At 44.3% G+C, this 22,279-nt stretch overlaps 1 protein-coding gene and 1 pseudogene across 1 annotated transcript in view; one reads left to right on the top strand and one right to left on the bottom strand.

The window, feature by feature from the left end:
* Nucleotides 1-22,279, bottom strand: part of Txnrd1 (thioredoxin reductase 1) — a 106,654-nt gene that overhangs the window by 81,179 nt on the left and 3,196 nt on the right. The window lies entirely within an intron of this gene.
* LOC123461554 lies at nucleotides 655-8,279 on the top strand (annotated as a pseudogene).

The raw sequence follows: 22,279 nt of genomic DNA, 5'->3' as shown, positions 1-22,279 counted from the left end.
ACCTTGCCACTGCAAACTCCAGATGAACATGACATTTTGTGCATCTGGCTTTATGTGGGTACTAGGGAATCAAACCTAAGCTATCAGGCTTTGCAAGCAAGCACCTTTAACCATTGAGCCATCTCTTCAACCCTTTAAGCCATGTTTTTTTTTTTTTGTTTTGTTTTTTGAGGTAGGGTCTCACTGTACCCCAGGCTGACCTGGAATTCACTATGGAGTCTCAGGGTGATCTCAAACTCACAGCAATCCTCTTACCTCTGCCTCCCAAGTGCTAGGATTAAAGGCATGCGCCACCATACCTGGCTTTTTAAGCCATTTTATTTTGAGGTTTGCTGTCATATGTGGCTAAATCAATTGTAACTACAACATCATATTAAATTATAGGAAGCACATTTACATCAGACACATTGTAAGAGAGAGAAGTTTAGATTTTAGAATCTCACGATCTGGATCCGGTCAAGATCTGAAGCTCTTGTTTCACTCCACAGACTTTCCCAGAGTTCTCATTCATTATCAAAGCTTGGAACCTTACCTATAGATTAAGCTTTCCCAAGCCTGTACCTCTAGCTCAGCCAGACCTGTGCGTCTGCCACCCTACATACACCTTGCACAATCACAACACCTGAGTCTAAAGTCACCCTTTGTTCTGGTCTCATGTTGTCTCGTCTCTGGGTGAATGATGCCACCATCCGCCATCTTCATGACAGAAATCTGAGCAGCACCCTTGGCTTCTCCCTCCATGTAAGGCCACACTGGATTGTGATTGTCACATTCTCTACTAAAACTTCCTCCCAAGGGAGAGTCAGTCTGATTTGCCTGTATATCTTCAGTGCCTGTCACACTGCAGGTGTGCAAATGTTAATACTTTTGTATATGTTTTCAGCCTTTTTCCATTGCTTTTGAAAGCAAGATGTAATTACTGTAGACATTTTGCTCTTTCTCATTAATCATAATGATCTAGAAAATTTCCCATGCTAGTAAATTTCAGTGAATCACTTTAATGGCTGCATCATATTACATGAGTTAACAGCTACTGGAGTGCTGTGTGTCAGGAATTACATAGGCATTTATATGTAGCCCATTAGTTCTCCATGCTACAGATGAGGAGGCAAAGGCTCAAAGATCCCTCAACTTGTGATGACTGTGACTCAGGACCCACAAGAGGTCATAAGCCCAGGGGAGGCAAGACTCATGTCACTCGTATATATGAGGAGTCCCTCAACTATGTGTTGAAAGAATATAAGATCAACAATTGACTGGCATATCAATTCAATAAAGCTTTCTATTATAAAGACCTTAATCTAGGGCTGGAGTAATTAAGGCACTGGCCTGCAATGCCAAGTTTAATTCCTCAGTACCTACATAAAGCCAGATGCACAAAATGGAGCATCCACCTGGAGTTCATTTGCAGAAGCCTGAGGACTTAACATGCTCCCTGCGCCTCTCTCTCTCTCCCTCTCTCTCTCTCTCTCTCTCTCTCTCTCTCTCTCTCTCTCTCTCTCCTGGGCATGGTGGTGCATGCCTTTGGCCTTTGATCCCAGCACTCAGGAGGCCAAGATAAGAGAACTGATGTGAATTCAAGACCAGCCTGAGACTACATAGTCAATTCCAGGTCAACCTGGGCTAGAGCAAGACCCCACCTCAACCCCCCCAAAAGAAAACCAAACAAAAAAAATCTAAATCTACCATTTCAATAACTAAATAAGCTGGGGAAGAGCCTTCAATTGACAGGAGCATCCCTGAGGCTCACTGGTGAGCCAGTGTAGCAGAATCAGTGAGTTCCAGATTCAGCAAGAGATCCTATCTCAAAAATAAGGTGGACAGTGATTGAGGAAGACACTCAGTGTCAACCTGTCGTCTCCACATGCACATGTACACACGTGTGCATACACATACACATGAACATGCACACACACACACTCTAACCTGTTATTCTGTCACTCCAAAACTGGCACCTTGAAACGACATAGTGAATTCCAGGTCAGCCTGGGCTAGAGAGAGACCTTACCTTGAAAAACAAAATAAATAAATAACTTTAGGGGCTGGGAAGGTTGTTCAGTGGTTAAGGAACTTGCCTAAAAGGCCAAAGGATCCAAGTTTGATTCCTTAGTACCTACATAAGCCAGATGCACAAGGTGGCAAATGCATCTGGAGTTCATTTATAGTGGCTACAGGCCTTGGCGTTCCCATTCTTTCTCTCTACCTGCCTCTCTCTCTCTAAAATAAATAAATAAATGAAATATTTATTTTTAAAACTGGCATAAGGTAGGTATGGTGGCTCACATCCATAATCCAAGCATTTATGAGACTGAGGCAAGAAGAATGCAAATTCTAAGCCAATGTGCAGTCACATAATGAGACTTGGTCTCAAACAGAAGTGTTTATTTGCCAACTGTGGTGGACTGGTTAAATAAATACGTGGAATATATTATAGCCACGGGGAAAATTATTAAGAATTAAGGGGCTGGAGAGATGGCTTAGTGGTTAAGCTCTTGCCCCAGTTTGAGGCTCGATTCCCCATGACCCAAGTAAGCCAGATGCACAAGATGGCTCATATATCTGGAGTTCGTCTGCAGTGGCTAGAGGCCCTGGAGTGCCCATTTTCTCTCCCTCCCTCTCCCTCTCTCTCTCTCTCTCTCTCTCTCTCTCCCCCCCCCTCTTTCCCTCTCTGTCTGTTGCTCTCAGATAAACAAATAAAAATAAACAAAAACATTTTTTAAAAAGGATTAAGAGGACTGGGGGCTGGAGAGATAGTTCAGCTTAAGGAATTTAAGAAACTTGCTTACAAAGCCTAGCGACCTGGGTTCAATCCCCTAGTACCCACATAAAGCCAGATACACAAAATGGCACATACATCTGGAGTTTGTTTGTGGGGCTGGAAGCCTTGGCACACCCATTCTCTCTGTCTCTCTTCCATCTCTCTCTGCTTGTAAATAAATAAAAAAACTATTTTAAAAAACAAAGGGTGGGAGGGCATTACCACAGGCATTACCCCCCCGCAATGAGTTACTGATGTTCTCATAACTCATAACCCACAACTCCATGGTGAATATCAGCAATCCCACTGAGGAGGACCCTCAGTGGAGTGGGGACAGGAAGGACAGAAATGATGATACCAACTCATGATGTGTCCAAACAAAGTTTCTACTTAATAAATTTTAAAAAAATGTGGGACTGGATAGATGGATTAGTGGTTAAGGTGCTTGCCTGCAAAGCCAAAGGACCAAGGTTCAATTTCCCCAGGACCCATGTAAGCCAAATGCACAAGGTGGCACATGTGTCTGGGGTCCGTTTGTAGCGGCTAGAGGCCCTGGTGTACCCATTCTCTCTCTCTCTTCCTCTCTCTCTCTCACACACACACACATTAAAAAAAAAAAAATACCAGTCTATTGGGTTTGCCCAAAAAAAAAAAAAAAAGAATTTACCTTTGTGCTGGGTGTGATGGCACACACCTTTAGTTCCAGCACTCAGGAGGCAGAGGTAGAAGGACTGCTATGAGTTCAAGGCCAGCCTGAGACTACAGAGAGTTCCAAGTCAGCCTGGGAATAAGTGAGACCTTAACTCAAAAAATAAAATAAAATAATTTATATGCATGTGTCTTTGTGTGTGTGTACATGACACATACATGTGTCATGAATGGAGGTCAGAGGACAGCTTCAGGGTGTCTGTGCTCCACCTCCTCGAGGCAGGGTCTTATACCACTGCAAACAAACTGCCAGACTGAAAACAAATCAGACTAGCTGGTCCTGGAGCTCCAGATTCTCCTGGCTCTGCCTCCCATTGTCATAGGCATACTGAGATCACAGATGTATGCATCATTTTTTAAAATAAATATTTTTATTTATTTATTTGCAAGCAGATAGAGAGAGAGAGAGAGAGAGAGAGAGAGAGAGAGAGAGCAAGAGAGAAAATGGGTGCACCAGGGCCTGCAGCCACTGCAAATGAACTCCAGATGTGTGCACCACTTTGTGCGTCTGGCTTCACGTGGGTACTGGGGAATCAAATTCTGGTCGTTGATTTTGCAGTCACGCGCCTTAACTGATAAGCCATCTCTCCAGCCTGATGCATTACTTTCTCATGCAGTTTTATGTGGGTCCTGAGAAACTGCACCCCAGGCCTGTAAACTTTGCAAGCAAGCACTTTTAATCACTGAGCCATCTTCCCAGATGCCCCCCCTTCTGTAACTCTATAATTTCTCTCTTTCTTTTAAACGAACTCCAGACACATGAACCACATTGTGGTTTTACATAGGTACTGGGAAACTGAACCCCATCTGGCAGCCTTTTCAAGTAAGTGCCTTTAACCACTGAGCCATCTCGCAGCCTGACGTCCCCCTTTTCACCTGCAGTAGGGTCTCACTCTGTAGTCCCAGGCTGGCCTCAAACTCACATGATCCTCCCACCTCTGCCAGCTGAGGGTTGGGTTAAAGGCATGTGCCACCATGCCCACCTGCCCCTTTTATTAAATGAACATTTTACAGATAAAACCTCAATGTTTGGGGCTGGAGGGGTTTATTTGCTTTAGAAAATTTGTCCCTTAGCCGGGCGTGGTGGCGCACGCCTTTAATCCCAGCACTCGGGAGGCAGAGGTAGGAGGACTGCTGTGAGTTCGAGGCCACCCTGAGACTACATAGTGAATTCCAGGTCAGCCTGGGCTACAGTGAGACCCTACCTTGAAAAACCAAAAAAAAAAAAAAAAAGTTGTCCCTGCAAAGGACACCGGAGAGCAGACAGGCCTGGGCTTGCAACAATAAGCAAGGTCCCCAAGCACTGAGAACCTGCTTCCTCCCTTATAAAACAGAATAAACCCACCAGCACACAAGGCTGCAGGGCTCAGCGGGGATGGGAGGCCCGGAGATGAAATGGAGCTCAGGTGTCAGCTCCTCCATCTCTTGCTGTTTTCCATAGGTAGCCAGCTTGACCTGCCTGGGAACTCCCAGGCTAGTGGCATGGCATGTGACATCTTGACTGATGCTTTGGGTAAACTGTCATACAAGTTCTTTCAAATGCAAACCTGTTTTCCACATCAATAGCGACAGAATGGCAGTTACTTCCAGACAAAATTAAGTTACCACTTAGGATGTTGTCTGTTCCTTAGATCAAAGCCTCCAGGAAGACTGTCCAGGCAAGGACCCAAGGCTCCCACGTCAGCCAGGCCCAGCACTAGCTAAGATGTAGCTGCCACAGAGACCAATTACACAGCCTCCAGTTGCAAAAGTCACCATGACTTCCAGGAACGCTTATCATGGTATCAATACCATGAATGTCAGGCACAAGCAGAAGACGTGTGTCAGGAAGGGCTCTAGGAAGACAGCCAGAGGAAGTTGGGGGAAGGACCAGAAATTACCAGTGTGTTCACCAGAAAACCAGCCACCCTGTGGGGTAGTACCTCTCTACGTTTCGCTTCCTCATAAGACGGTGACATCACCATTCACCTGGTTGGCGGTACTCAAGTATTAGCCAACAGAACTCATGGAAATCTCTGGCATAGGAAAGCAGCATTCATGACAATTCCAGTGCCTTCAGGTTCTGAGGTCCTCGCTCCACAACCAATCCTGGTAGACCCAAGTTTAACGCTGGGAGTTATTCTCAAATAGTAGCCTTAATTTAGCCCAGTGTGGTGGTACACGCCTTTAATCCCAGCACTCGGGAGGCAGAGGGAGGAGGATCGCTATGAGTTCCTGAGACTACATAGTTAATTCCAGGTCAGTCTGGATGGGAGTGAGACCCTACCTTGAAAAACAAAACAAACAAACAAACAAAAAAATAGTAGCCTTAATTTAAAGACTGGGCCAGGCTAGGCATGGTGGCATACATGCTTATAACCCCAGAACCTGGGAGGTGGGAGGAGACCAGGTAGCATCAAAAGAGTGAGGGATTCTCCCTGGCACCACAACTTCCCTTGTTGACTCTTGTGAGAGATAATGCTACTGCACATACTGAACCTCTCTGGGCAATCACTCCTTTAACAATCCAGTTAGGCAGCACCCTGGGAATCCCAGCTCTTGGGAGGCACAGGTAGGAGGATCACTGAGAGTTCAAGGCCACCCTGAGACTACATAGTGAATTCCAGGTCTGCCTGGGCTACAGCAAGACCCTCCCTCAAAAAACCAAAATAAATTAATTAATTAAAGTTCTGGATATGGTGGCTCACACCTGTAATCCCAACACTTGGCGGCCTAAGGCAGGAGGATCAATTCAAGACCATCTCCAGCTACTGCAAGTTCTTGACCAGCCAGAGCTATGTATGAGACCATGTCCCAAAAGATAAGTAAAAAATGTATCAATTCATACACTTCTTACCTGGCTGAAAACAGGAGGTGTCTGCCATGCATGGTGGTGCACACCTGTAATTCCAGCACTCAGTTGAGGCAAAAGATTATTATCAAGTTTAAGGCCAGCCTGGGCTACAAATCAAGTCCCTGCATCAGACATAGACAGACACACACACACAACTTTTGGTCTTAGTACCTCTATTGAAGACCCCAAAATTTGTGTTTATATGGGTCATGACTATAAATATTGGCTATATTAAAAATTAAGCTGGGCATGGTGGTGCACACCTTTAATCCCAGCACTCGGGAGGCAGAGGTAGGAGGACCACCACAAGTTCGGGGCCACCCTGAGACTACATAGTGAATTCCAGGTCAGCCTGAGCTAGAGTGAAACCATTACCTTGAAAATAAAAATTAAAACTGACACATTTAGCCAGGCATGGTGGTGTACGCCTTTAATCCCATCACTTGGGAGGCAGAGGTAGGAGGACTGCCATGAGTTCAAGGCCACCCTGAGACTACATAGTGAATTCCAGGTCAGCCTGAGCTAGAGTGAGACCCTACCTCAAAAAACAAAACAAAACAAAAAACTTACACATTTAAAATATTAATTCACCTAAGGGCTGGAAAGATGGCTTAGTGGTTAAGGCACTTGCCTGCAAAGCCAAAGGATCCAGGTTTGATTCTCCAGGACCCACATTAGACAGTTGTACAAGGTGCCATATGTGTCTAGAGTTCGTTTGCAGTGGCTGGAAGCCTTTGTGTGCCCATTCTCTCTCTCTCTGCTAGAAAGTGGGACCTAAAACTGTATTTATGAGTTTCTCACTCTGGTTATGCTGTTCTTTTTCTCTTTTTTTCCCGAGGTAGGGTCTCACTCTAGCCCAGGCTGACCTGGAATTCTCTATGTAGTCTCAGGGTGGCCTCGAACTCACGGCAATCCTCCTACCTCTGCCTCCCGAGTGCTGGGATTAAAGGCGTGCGTCACCACGCCTGGCTATGTTCTTTAAATGACTATTTGTAAAACCAAACCCTGATCCTTTGAAACTAGTCATTCATGAACTCACGCAGACATATTTCAACTTGCAAAATCAAAAAATCACATTAGAGCCGGGCGTGGTGGCGCACGCCTTTAATCCCAGCACTCGGGAGGCAGAGGTAGGAGGATTGCCGTGAGTTCGAGGCCACCCTGAGACTACATAGAGAATTCCAGGTCAGCCTGGGCTAGAGTGAGACCCTACCTCGAAAAACCAAAAAAAAAAAAAAAAATCACATTAGGCTGGGCGGGGTGGCACACATCTTTAATCCTAGCACTCAGGAGGCAGAGGTAGGAGGATTGCTGTGAGTTCGAGGCCACCCTGAGACTACATAGTGAATTCCAGGTCAGCCTGGGCCAGAGTGAGATCCTACCTCGAAAAAACAAACAACAACAAAATCACATTAGCAGCTCAAAGTGGTGGGCAAGTCTGTTGTTTCAGCATCAGGCTGGTGGCTGGATGGCACTTGAAAATGGTACTCCAATGCTGAAGGATTCAATAAATGAGGGCGAATGAGAGATGATATGCTATGTGAGCATGAAGCCATAGAAGGCTTCTGGAGAACCTGTTTAAGGACAGGATGCTTTGCATTAAGACAGCACTGGACCTGACCTTGAGGCATAAGGTTTTTTTTTTGAGGCAAACCCAACAGTCTGCCTTTTTTTTTTTTTTTTTTTTTTTAATGTAAGAAAGAGAGGGAGAGAAAGGTGCCACTGCAATTGAACTCCAAAGGCATGTGCCCCCTTGTACACATGTGCAACCTTGCATCACTGTGCAGCTGGTTCACGTGGGACCTGGAGAGTCAAACATGAGTCCTTAGGCTTTGCAGGCAAGTGCCTTAACCACCAAGCCATCTCTCCAGGCATCTCTCGAGGCATAAGATTTTGCCTCAGGAGTAGTAGACAAAGTATGAGGAGGAGAAATTTTACCTTGAACCATATCTGCAAGAGGTTAGGGGGGAAAAATGAGAGAGAGAGAGAGAGAGAGAGAGAGAGAGAGAGAGAGGAGAATGGGCAAAGAAGTAATCCTGTAATTGAGGTTTGTGGATGCACCTGTATTTTTATGAAGTTGGTTAAGCCTGAATCACAATTATCTGTTGTGGCCGGGAGGCTGCGGTAGCAGGACTGCTGTGAGCTTGAGGCCACCCTGAGACTACATAATGAATTCCATGTCAGCCTGGGCTAGAGGGAGACTCTACCTCAAAAAAATAAAAAAGAGGCTGGAGAGATGGCTTAGTGATTAAGACATTTGCCTGCGAAGCCAAATGACCCAGGTTCAATTCTTCAGGACCTACACACGCCAGATACACAACAGGCACATGTGTCTGGAGTTCATATGCAAAATGGCTAGAGGCCCTGACATGCCCATTCTCTTGCACTTGTCTGCTTACAAATAAATAATTTAAAAAAAGAACAGTGTCTGTTGTAGTCATAAAAAAATTACATTAGGGGCTGGAGAGATGGCTTAGTGGTTAAGTGTTTGCCTGTGAAGCCTAAGGACCCCAGTTCAAGGCTCGATTCCCCAGGACCCACGTTAGCCAGATGCAAAAGGGGGTGCACGTGTCTGGAGTTCCTTTGCAGTAGCTGGAGGACCTGGTGCGCCCATTCTCTCTCTCTCTGTCACTCTCAAAATATACATAAAAATAAACAAAAAATTCACGCTAAACATTATTACTCTCATCAGAAAAGCACTAAGCTGCTATGTATCTTCCAACATTCTAGTTTTCATTTGGTGCCTCACATTTTATCCATGCAGCTAATACTCTCAGTTGTTTTTCTTGGGGTGACACTCACTTTGCTCCTCTGGGGGAAGTGTCTGTCAAATATGCACACCTGAAAAATCATCACCTGCCTGTCAGTCATTCTTTCAAGTATGCATGGCGTTCTACCCCGCCCCCCCGAAAAGCAGCCTCTTCTGTTTGCAGTCCAAGCTATTAATTGCTAAGTGCTTTTTCTTTAGGAACCATGATATTTCCTGCAGCAAAACGCTGTAAGTATACTTTCCTCATCCCACTATCAAAATGGAATGTGCTGAAAGCAGTAAACTGTTAAAGGTAAGTTTCCTACCTCATGAAGACATTTTCTTCTTTTTAAAAAACAATTTTTTAAAAAAGAAAAGAAAAAGAAAAGGGCTGGAGAGATGGCTTAGCAGTTAAGGCGCTTGCCTGCAAAGCCTAAGGACCCCGGTTCAATTTCCCAGGACCCACATAAGCCAGATGCGCAAGGTGACGCATGTGTCTGGAGTTTGTTTGCTTTCTTTCTCTCTCTCTCTCTCTCTCTTTCTGTCTCTCAGCCCCTCTTTCTCAAATAAATAAATAAAAATGTTTTTAAAAATTTATTCTTATTTATTTATTTATTAGAGATAGAAAGAGGGAGAGAGAAGAAAGAAAAGAAATTAAAAGGGGGGGGGGGAATGGGCACGCCAGGGCCTCTAGCCACTGCATACAAACTCCAGATGTGTGCACCACCGTGAGCGTCTGGCTTATGTAGGACCTGGAGAAATGACCCTGGGTCCTCAGGCTTCACAGGCATGTGCTTAACTGCTAAGCCATCTCTCCAGCCCAAGACATTTTCTTCCCCCACCTCTGCTGGTGAAGAGTACCGTGATGGCTCCTGCTGAACCGCCAGCACTTTCCCCACCATTGCTTTTGCATGATCAAGGCCAAAGGCAGAACATTAAAGCTAGTGAACAATAACTCACTACTATGAAAAATTTTGAGTCTGAAGATCTCTAAAAGGTCATACACACTCTCGGGGGCCTGCGGACCACACTGAGAATTGCCGCCTCACTCTACACCCCTTGCCCTGTTCCTGCAAGCCGCGCATGTTCAGACTGGAAGAGAGCACAGGACGGAAGACAGCTGTCTGCGTGAGGAAGACCCCAGCGAGGACACAGGGTCCCTGGATTCCCATGTAACCAAATGTTCTTTCTATTTCTCTAGCAGATTCTGCTCAAATCTACTCTAGCTCAATTAACAAGTTTTCTCTTTACCTGAGTTTTTGAGGTAGGGTTACACCCTAGCCCAGGCTGACCTGGAATTCACTATGTAGTCTCAGGGTGGCCTTGAGCTCATGGCGATCCTCCTACCTCTGCTCCCAAGTGCTGGGATTGAAGGCGTGGGCTACGACACCTGGCTGGCTACTCTTATTTTTTACATCTGTTCTGTTTTTATGTTTGTTTATTTGCAAGTAGAGAGACAAAAAAAAAAAAAAAATAGGGAGAAAAATGGGGGAGAGAAAGAGAGAATGGTTATGCCAAGGCCTCTGGCCTCTGCATTTGGCTGAAAGTGGTTATTGGGGAATCAAACCCAGACTAACAGGTCTTGCAAGCAAGTGCCCTTAACTGCCTTTCTTTCTTCCTTCCTTCCTTCCTTCCTTCCTTCCTTCCTTCCTTCCTTCCTTCCTTCCTTCCTTCCTTCCTTCCTTCCTTCCTTCCTTCCTTCCTTCCTGTTGTGACAGCAACTCACTCTTAAGCCAGATCTTGCCAGGAACTCATTATCTAGTCCAGATGACCTTGAACTCTCAGCAATCCCCCTGTGTCAGCCTTTCAAGTGTTGAGATTACAAGCGTGAGCGACTTGGCCTGGTCCTTATCAGGTTTTCTTCAGCAGGACTCAAGTGAAGCGTGAAGGAGAGCGCCCGGCTGTGGTCAGCAACCCCGACAACCCCGAGGCCAGGTGCACACCCAGGAGGGAAGGCAGTCGTCTCCCTGGTGCTGCCAGCATTCACATCCATTCACATCGCAGGCCCTCAGCACTGCCCATCCCTTCCCAATGTCACCCCTCTACTTTCCCACCCTCGTAGGACAGGCTCATTTGCTTTAACTTCTGTTAATTAGCTTGCTTGGTTTTTTTCTCCCTTAATCTACATCAAGTTGAAAGTGACTTAAGTTCAGCCAGGAAAACATTTTTAAAATGCAACACTTTGATCCAGCTAAAATTATAATTACTGGGATTTCCTTCCAAATTCTATGTTATATGTAGGGACAATAGCCCTCTTTGATGGAGGAATAAAAATTCACAGTAATGGAGACAGACAACATGGCATTAGAACGAAGGCTGGGAATCAGACACGCTCAGAGACTGGACACTTGGTTCCATGGGTAAGAGCACTTACTAGGCAAGTAGGAAGACCTGGGTTCAATCCCCAGAACACCTAAGGGTGGGGGTGGAGACAGGAGGATCACTGGGACTCAGTAGCCAGTCTAGCCAGAAAAATGACAAGCTTTAGATTCAGTGAGAGACCTCGTCTTAAGGAAATAAGATGGACCAGTGCAAGAGGAAAAGGAGCAAGACAGCGTCTGTTGAGGCAGTCAGCCAGGGTCAGAGGCCCAAAGAGATGTCACCTAACCTGCCCTGCTAGGACTAGAACCCACATCTAACCCTGTCTCACCCAAGATGGCTGCAAGCCACACTCCCCAGCAGCAAGCTTCAAGCTTAGCACCCGGGGAGCTGGCCTGTTCTGGGTCATCCTCTGGAGTCCACAAACCAGTCAGCTCTCTCCCTTACACACTTGAGTCTGATGATGATGTTTAATCCATAAATGGGCCTGGCACGTGTGTGTAAATCTCTTGGCTCTCTTCATTCTCTGGTCTTTGCTTCCCAGACCCCATTGGCAAGCTCTTGTCCCCAGCCAGGCTGGGAATGGGGAAGATTTCTTCTTGCCCAGGCACTTTCCTGCCTTGTTTTGGATGCTTTCTTGATGTGTTACATACACGATCTCTCTCTGAGCCCCGAGCCCTGGGCTGTCTCCTAACCCTCTCTGACCTCACGTGAAGGAACCATGTGTCTTGGTCTGGCCCATGTGTGGGCGCCTTCTCCAGAGGCTTCTCCCAAGATGTGAAGATCTTCTCTGTCTCCCCTCCTCCTTCCCAGGCTGGTTGGGAAGAGGGAGAATCTCCTTTTGGCTTTGGGTTCCCTGCTGGTCTTCCCTCTGGATCCCAACTCTCCTAAAATAAACTGCACAATTCACCATTTACCCTTCTCAGAGTCCATGTTTTCAAGTTTTTGATAACTAGGAAAGTTGGGTTCCATGGGCCTGGGATCTTCTGCATCTTTATGGAATTTAATCCCTCCCTGGAGCCCAGCTCCTGCATCAAGGGAAAACCTCACATCCTCCTCCTGCCTCTACATACATGTGCATGGGCATGTGCATCTAAGCACACATATTCGTTAAACACACATACACACACACACACCACATTGTATACACACCAAAAATAAAATAAAGAATAAGACAGACTTGTGCTAGAATTATAGCTTTACACTTATATAACTTTCAAGAAGTTACTTAACTTCTCTGGGGTTGTTTCCTCCCTGACAAATGTGACTTTTCACTACAACAAGCATAGCCAGGTGTTGTGGTGCACCTTACGTCCCAGCGCTGGGAAGACTGAGGTAGGAGGACTAGTGTGAGTTCTAGGCCAGCCTGGGATTACATAGTGAAATACAGGTCAGCCTGGGCTATATGTGGTGAGACCCTATATTAACCCTTTCCCCCCAAATTAAAAAATGAATCCATGGGCTAGAGAGATGGCTTAGCAGTTAAGGTGTTTGCCTGCAAAGCCAAAGGATCCCTATTCAATTCTCCAGGACCCACGTAAGCCAGATGCACAAGGTAGCACATGCATCTGGAGTTTGTTTGCAATGGCTGGAGACCCTGGCATGCCCATTCTCTCTCTATATCTCTCAAATAAATAAATAAATAAAATGTATTTTTAAAAAATGAGCCCATCATAGCCTCTAGAAAGCAGTAGGCACTCAATAGATGGTATTGTCTGACATTGTGTTAGGGAAGGAAGAGTTTTGTGCCAGACACCTACTTCCTTCTTTCTGACCCTGTAAGTGAACTTCAGGTCCCAAATCCTTCTTGTCCTGATGTCCATATCTTCCTGTCTCTTGGCTGGAATGTCAGCTTTGTGCAGCAGTTTCCCATGATTCCTTCTCTGACTTTTGGCTTTACTGGTCTTACATATCTGGGACACAACTTCTGAATGTATCACCATTCACACTTAGAGTCAACACCTTTTTGAATTACTTGCTAGAAAGGAGAAAGATTTTGAATGAGCAATAAACTTAGCATAAAAGCAGCAAATACTGTGTACATAACTATACTCAGGAGAAATAGGAAGCATACTTGCAATAACAGGAAACTTTTTGGCTATAAACTAGGTAACGGCTAAAGAGGAACAAAATTCGTTCCTGGGGAATGCCCTATCTCGACGGTCACCAAAGAACCAGATGGTCAGGAGACCTCACTCAACAGACCGTAGGGGGAAATGCACCAGCCAGGCAGGACAGGTGAAATAAAGTGTATAGTTAGTGGTTAGTTTACACACTGAACAGAATCTTACCTGGCTGACCAAATTCGAGCAAAAAACAAGGGACACACATAGTTTTAAAGAACTTCTTTACCTGGAAGAAGTTAAAAACAAAGGGAAGAATGAAAAAAAAAAAAAAAACAGGTTATGCTAGCAGAAGTCTCTAATCCGGCTTCCTTGTTTCCTCAACCAGCCTTCTTTGAAAACTTGCCAGTTCTTTGTGTAACGCACAAGATTCTCCTGCTGCGTGGCCGTCTTTAAAGCACATCTGAAGTCTGTTGATCTACTCTGTTGTCACTGATTCATAAAGTACATTTGACACATTTGATGGCTCAGTCTATACTACCACAAAGGCTTTAATAATAAACATTTTTGGGGGGTGGGGGTTAGAGGTAGGGTTTCACTCTAGCCCAGGCTGACCTGAAACTCACTATGGAGTCTCAGGGTGGCCTGGAACTCATGGCAGTCCTCCTACCTCAGCCTCCCACATGCTGGGATTAAAAGCATGCGCCACCATGCCCGGCAATAAACATGTTTTTTAAAGTGCTGGGACACTTAGTGTTTCAAAAAAAAAAATCATGTGGTAATCCTGTAGGGAAAACACATCCTTATAACAGTCACAATATTTATTTTTATCAAGGACCATCAACAACAGATCCATAAAAACTTGGATGTTCTAGAAGGACAAAGTGGTGCACACCTTTAATCCCAGCATTTGGGAGGCAGAAGTAGGAGGATCACCATGAGTTTGAGGCCAGCCTGAGACTCCATAGTAAATTCCAAGTCAGCCTGGGCTAGAGTGAGACCCTACCTCGAAAAACAAAATACACAAACAAAACCCTGCATGGTAAAGTTGGATCTGGGGTGCATGTGTGTACGCGCAGGCCGAGGAAGCTGAGGCAGGAGGGCTGCTGTGAGCTCAGGCACGTCTGCAGCTACGTCACGGGCTCCAGGTGAACCTGGGGTACCTAGCAAGATCCTATCTTGGACAAATCAACAAAAATAAAATGAATGAACAAAAACCATACATAGGGCTGGAGAGATAGCTCAGTGGTTAAGGCACTTGCTGCAAATCCTGAGGACTCTGGTTTGATTTCCCAGTACCCATGTAAAGCCAGATGCACAAGGAGGCACATGCATCTAGAGTTTATTTTTTGTAGTGGCTAGAGGCCTTGGCATACCCATTTTCTCTTTATCTACCTTTTTCTCTCTTTTAAATAAACAAACTATATTTTCAAAGAATACATAAGTGCTTATATACAAATTATACTAGTAAAAATCAAAGATTTACTTAAGGCACTTGCTAAATAGCATTTGAATTATTGATAAAAGGGGCTTTACACACAAGCATTTACATACAATCCACACATGGTCTGTCATTCATAATTTAGGAAACTCTAGAACCACGCGCTCCCGATCACATAATGAAGTAAGAAAGGTTCGCGTGGACTGCGGCTCACAGCAGTCATCAACGAGAGACCATTCTTACCATCTTCTTATTATTATTTGGGTTTTCTTCAAGGTAGGGTGTTACTCTAGCCCAGGTTGACCTGGAACTCACTCTATAGTCCCAGGCTGGCCTTGAACTTATGGCCATCCTCCTGCCTCTGTCTCCCATGTGCTGGGATTAAAGGTGTGCACCACCATACCCTCTCATTCTTGCCCCATTCTAACTTAAACCACTGACAGCAGACTCCCTGTGGTGCAGAAGCTCACTGCTGTGCTTCTTGGGATTGGGAGAGGAAGATGGAAGAGTGGGCTGAGCCACATAACCTTGGAGGTGGCCTTCTTATGCCCTTAGAGGGCACCTGAGTCCTGGCTGAGTTCAGCTCCAAGCAACTCACACTTAAAGAGATAAAAATTCTGAAGAATAATAATCCCAGCACTTGGGAGGCAGAGGTAGGAGGATCACTACGAGTTCGAGGCCAGCCTAAGACTACATAGTGAATTCCAGGTCATCCTGGGCTAAAGCGAGACTTTACCTCAAAAAAACAAACAAACAAAAAAATCCTGAAGAATGACCATGGAATGTGGGACACTTAAAAAGGGCACAGGCAGCTACAACTGGGAAGATACCAGGACTTTACTCCGGTGCTCAGCTTCTAAGACTTGAGTGTCCAAACTCAGCATGGTAGCATACACCTATAATGCCAACACTGGAGATGAGGTGGGAGGATCAAGAGTTTGAGGCCAACTGAGAAACCCTGCTGGAACTGAGCTGAGAACCTCCTCCATGTAGGCTGACAGAAAGCTGGAAGAAACCATTCTGCGTGCAGTTCAGTGGGAGAAAGAGAAATCACCAGTGAAGATACTCAACAGTGAACACTGCAAGCCTTTTATTTGGCCAGCCAGGCCGAATGAGCCAACAGGTGCAATAGTGGCACATCTGTCATGGTGGAAACCAACTGCCCTCTAATTGGACTGGGAGCCTGCTCCATGGGAGGGAATACATAGCTGATACTAAAAACCTAAAACAGGGGTAGTCATGAGCCCTAGGGGTGTAATATCTGCTGCTGTCTGGATAAATGTATATACTATGCTTATCAAACTGCCCAGTAAGCACTTCTCTTAATGTTCATACCCTTATATTAACGTTACTCTCACTTTTGGTAGATAATCTTCTCTTTTCAGATGGCAGTGACCTTAGGACAACCCAGAAGTATCATGGTGCTGGAAAGAAGGGACCGGAGTGCTCAGTACTGCAATATCTCTATCACACCTTCCAAGGCTCAGGGTCTAATGTGGAAGAGATGGCAGAAAGAACATAAGAGCCAAAGGAAGGGTAGGACTCCTTACAACGTGCTCCCTCCAGACACAAAATAACCTGTATATCCATGACCTCAGAGTGCCTGACTCTACCTACACAAGACCATCATAAGAGGAGGAAAAGATGATGACATCAAAATAAAAGAGAGACTGATTGAGATGGGCAGGGGATATGATGGAGAATGGAGTTTCAAAGGGGAAAGTGGGGGGAAGTTGGGTATTACCATGGGATATTTTTTATAATCATGGAAGTTGTTAATAAAAATTTGAAAAAAAAAGTTTGAGGCCAGGGTTGGAGAGATAGCTTGGTGGTTAAGCCACTTGCCTGAAAAGCCGAAGGACTCAGGTTCAATTCCCAGGACCCATGTAAGCCAGTTACACAAGGTGGTGCATGTGTCTGGAGTTCATTTGCAGTGGCTAGAGGCCCTAGTGTGCCCATTCTCTTTCTGTGTCTCTTCCTCTCTCTCTTGAATAAATAAAAAATTAAAAAAAAAAAAACAAGAGTTTGAGGCCAGCCTCAGCTACATAAGACTGTCAAGAAAGAATGAGAGAGACAGAGAAAAAGAAGGGAGGGAGAGATGGGATGGAGGGAGGGGAGGAAAAAAGGAAGAAAATTAAGTCATATGAAAGATAAAGTGAGCTGGGCGTGGTGGTGCACACCTTTAATCCCAGCACTTGGGAGGCAGAGATAGTAGGATCATCATGACTTCAAGACCACCCTGAGACTACAGAGTGAATTCCAGGTCAGCCTGAGCTAGAGTGAAACCCTACCTTGAAAATAAAAAAAGATAAAGTCTTCATATGCACATAAAACCAGACTGCTGTGATTTCCTTAGCCACTTCTTATTAGAAATAGAGTACAAAGGCTGCAGAGAAAGCTCAGCAGTAAAGGGACTCACTTACAAAACCTGACAGCCTGGGTTCAATTCACTAATACTCACATAAAGCCAGATGCACAAAGTGGCACATGTATCTGGAGTTCATCATAGCAACAAGAGGCTCTGGCATACCCATTTTCTCTGTCTCTCTGTCTCTCTCTCTCTCTGTCTGTCTCTCTCTCTCTCTCTCTCTCTCTCTGCTTGCAAATAAGCAAATAAGTAAATATATACAAAAGAAACAGGGCTGGAGAGATGGCTTATCGGTTAAGGTGCTTTCCTACAAAGCCAGAAGACCCAGGTTCAATTCCCCAGTGCCCAAGTAAAGTGACATGCACTGGGTGGTACATGTGTCTGGAGTTTGTTGCAGTGGCTAGAGGCCCTGGTGCATTCATTGTCTGTATCTGCCTCTTTCTCCCCACCCCCATCCATAAATAAAATAATTTCTTTTGTTTTACAAAAAAAGAGGGCTACAGAGATGGCTTAGAGGTTAAGGCACTTGCGTGCAAAGCCTAAGGATCCATGTTTGACTCTCCAGGTCCCACATAAGCCAGACATACAAGGTGACACAAGTGTACAAGGTCAGTCACACATACGCACAAAGCGGTGCATGCCTCTGGAGTTCAATTGCTGTGGTTAGAGTCCCTGGTGCTCCAGTTCTCTCTCTCCTCTCTCTCATTGAAAGAAAGAAAAAGGGCTGGAGAGATGGCTTAGTGGTTAAGCGCTTGCCTATGAAGCCTAAGGACACCAGTTCAAGGTTTGATTCCCCAGAACCCACATTAGCCCGATGCACAAGGGGGGCGCATGCATCTCGAATTCATTTGCAGTGGCTGGAGGCCCTGATGCACCCATTCTTTCCCTCTCTCTCTCTCTCTCTTTCTTTCTCTCTGCCTCTTTCTCTCTCTGTCTGTCACTCTCAAATAAATAAAAATAAACAAAAAAAATTTAAAAAAAAGAAAGAAATCAAGTACAGTCTATTAAAACACACACACACATACAAAACTTTCCCTACCTAGTCTCATAAAGGCAACCCTAACTAAACTCAGCATATCACACACACATGGAAAACAAAGAGGCAAGCAGAAGGGCTGGCTGGGAAGAAGAAGGGCTTCGGGTGGAGGCAGAAGGAGACAAAAGATGCTAATGGGAGGGTCATATGACCCAAATGCACTATATACATTACAATTGTCAATAAGAGCTGGAGAGATGGCGCATCAGTCAAGGTACTTGCCTGCAAAGCCTAATGACCTGGGTTCAACTCCCCAGTAACCACCTAAAGTCAGATATAAGTAATGCATGCATCTGGGATTCATTTGCAGTGGCTAGAGGCCCTGGTGAGCTCATTCTGTCTCTTCTATTTCTCTCTGCTTGCAAATAAATAAATAAAAATACATGTTTTTGGGGTTTTTGTTTGTTTGTTTGTTTGTTTTTTGGTTTTTTTGAGGTAGGGTCTCACTCTAGCCCAAGCTGACCTGAAATGGAGTCTCAAGGTGGCCTGAGCTCATGCAATCCTCTTACCTCTGCCTCCCAGTGCTGGGATTAAAGGCATGCGCCACCACAATTGGCTTCAAAATATATGTTTTTTTTTAAATGCTAGTAAAATAAAATTCAAAAGAATAAGAAAAAATGTTTCTCAAATTTAATGAAGAAATCCTAAAAACAGCTCCAAAAAGTCAGTATCAAAATTTGGCATGTGGAGCCGGGAGTGGTGGCACACGCCTTTAACCCCAGCACTCGGGAGGCAGAGGTAGGAGGATCTCCTGTAAGTTCAACGCCACCCTGAGACTACATAGTGAATTCCAGGTCAGCCTGGGCTAGAGTGAAACCCTACCTCCCAAAAAAATAAAAAAGATTGGCATGTGGGCCGAGAGTTTGTGGCACATGCTTTTAATCCCGGTACTTGGGAGGCAGAGCTAGGAGGATCACCTTGAGTTTGAGGCCACCCTGGGACTACATAGTGAAGTCCAGGTCAGCCTGAGCTAGTGAGACCCTACCTTGAAAAAAACAAAAAAAAAAGCTTGATATGTGAGGGCTGGAGAGATGGCTTGGTAGTTAGGGCTCTTGCTAGCGGAGCCGAGAGACAGAGGTTTAATTCTCTAGTACCCACATTAAACTAGATACATACACAAGGAGGTGCATGCGTCTGGAGTTCATTTGTGGTGACTGGAGGCACACCCATTCTCATTCTCTGTCTGCCTTTCTGTCTCTCTCAAATAAATAAATGTTTTTTAAAAATTTAAAAAATGCAGATGAAATGTAGAAAATACACTCTTTAGATTCCAGAGTATAATCCAACCTCAAGTAATTGATTTTTTTGGTAGGTTATTTTTTTTTTATAACTTTATTTACTTATTTAGGATTTTCAAGGTAGGTCCTGTTCTAGCCTAGGCTGACCTGGAATTCACTACATCTCAGGTTGGCCTTGAACTCACAGCGATCCTCCTACCTCCCAGAGTGCTGAGATTAAAGGCGTGTGACACCACCCCCAGCCTGGTTATTTTATTTTAAATGAATTTTAGCGTAGTTCAACAGTACACAATTAAAGATCTACATTGAATAAAACAAGTGTCATTTCTCTAGAAGGTTCTTGGTGGGAAATGTAGCAGAAAGTAATTGAGCAATGGCAGTGGGTAGACCCAGCAATTGATAGGTTGTATTGAGTCATTGCCTGGAAATTCCAACTGTGGACTCCCTTGCCACCAAGTAAAAGAAGCAAATGCCACATGTTCTGAAAAGATAGTCTTTACCTTTGCACTTTAATCCCATTCTTCACAGTATGGCACATTTGAAAAACACAACATGTTATGTAACAACTGGGGAATCAATTTTATGCACAAGTTAGCTTCCTTATGGGCGCTTCCCAACTTGAATTAATGCAAATTACCTTACTCATCTCAGAGAGGAGGAAACATTGAGAAGGCTAAGCATAAATATGAAAATAAGTTTCTCCTTTCTAACTTACTCAAATCACAGTTGTTAAACGAAATGATAAAATCAAAGAAAGAAGTAACCTGAGGGAATTCTACTTGAAGGTAATTAAACAATAATTTAAGCTGGGCATGGTAATACATGCCTGTAAGTCTCAAGACTTACTCAGTAGGCAGAAACTAGAGGCTTGTGAGTTCAAGGCCAGCTTAGGCTACATAGTAAGATCAGATCTCAAAAAAGAAAAAAAATTCAAAACAAAACGAACACATACCAAAAAAGCAAACAAAAAAACCCATGAACATGAACAGCTAAGTTTATAAACTATGCCCTACAGGAGAAATTCACTATTTTTATCAAAAGAAATGCTTGATGTCTTTCATGGTCAGTTAGTGAATATTAATTTTCATATTAATTGGCACCTATGTGAAAATAGCTGATATACAGAGCCAGGCATGACGGTATCCACCTGAGAGGCTACGGCAGGAGAACTGCACCAAATACAAGGCCAGCCTGGTCACATGTGAGATCCTGTTTGAATAAAATAGAAGAAAAAAACACTGTTCATTTAGAACAGCTAGGGAACTGGTATCTGTCATGGTAAGCCAGAGGCCATTTGTCCAAAAGACCCACCATACCCAGGAATTATTCTGATAGTGACATTAAGCAAAGTTACAGAACGCCACCAGACACTTGTAAGCATACATGTAACTAGCAGGTTTTACAGGAGATGCTCTTCATTTCCATAACATAATTAAGTGAAACTGGCAAAGAAAAGAGCAAGTCTTGAGTAGGAAGGAGAGCTAGGAAATGATGTCTTAGTAGAATTCAGGGATAAGAGCTAGTGAGGATACCAGCAATTGCCGGCCTTCGACTTTGATCTGGGGCTTGGAGCAACTTGTCGAGAATCTACCATCCTGACCATTAGGCCTCTGGGCAGAACCAGAGCTGGGTCAAAGCTGGCCTTCTCCAGTTCTTTTTTTGTTGTTGTTGTTTGGTTGGTCGGTTGGTTGGTTTGTTGGTTTTTCACCTTATTTATTCATTTTTTGAGGTAGGGTCTCGCTCTAGCTGACATGGATCTCTCTCTGTAGTCCCAGACTGGCCTTGAACTCACAGTGATCCTCCTACCTCTGCCTTCCCGAGTGCTGGGATTAAAGGCATGCATCACCATGCCCAGCTCTCTAATTCTTTTATGATGTTTAAAACTGTAATGAACAACATGTGGTAAAAACTCAAATGGTTACTAGTAACCCCTGTTTAGGTTAACTGTACTTGGAAGTAATTGTATTTGGAATTAAGTCACATATGGAATTAAGCCACCATTGAAGATTTTAAGTCCTGATCAGAAAACAGGAAAAGCAAATTGTTCTGTTTTAACAAATACTTATACAGTATTTACTATATGGCTTTTATAAATATTAACTAATTTAAACCTCACAACAAACTCATGATATAACCACTAGTATTAGATTCATTTTAAACATGAGGAAACTGAGGCATACCAGGTAAATAATTTACCCATGGTCATGTGAATAACAATAAGCCAGAGGGTAAGAGCCAGTAGAGTTTAGAGTCCAAGCTCTTAACTGTGATTTAATAACTAAAAAGATTAGAGGGCTGGGAAGATGGCTCAGAGGTTAAAGGCACTTGCTTGCAAAGCTTGCAGGCCCAAGGTTCAATTCCTCCATATCCACATAAGGCACAAGTGGCAGATGCATCTGGAATTCATTTGCAGTGGCAAGAGGTTCTGATGTGCTCATTTCTCTTTCTCTCTCAAATATTATATAACATTATTTCTCAAATGAAAAAATCTTTTTTAAATATTAGAAAGCCATATAATCATAGAGTTAAATGAAACCAATAATCAATTAGTCAGACCCACAACATTGAAGATTAAACCAAGAGGGGGCAGAGGGCAAAGCAAGACAAGGTTCTCAGAGCTGGATAATTAAATCTCCTCAGACCAACAGTGATGCAGTAGATTCTCATCCCCAACCTCATGGAGCTCATCAGCCTGCGCTACCTGACCCCTCGTTCAGCTTACAGCACGTGTTATCCTACGCACTTTCCTTTTAAACCTATGTTCTG

This window comes from Jaculus jaculus, chromosome 6 (assembly GCF_020740685.1).
Source record: "Jaculus jaculus isolate mJacJac1 chromosome 6, mJacJac1.mat.Y.cur, whole genome shotgun sequence".
Classification (NCBI taxonomy): domain Eukaryota; kingdom Metazoa; phylum Chordata; class Mammalia; order Rodentia; family Dipodidae; genus Jaculus; species Jaculus jaculus.
This window is presented reverse-complemented; position numbering and strand designations above follow the sequence as displayed.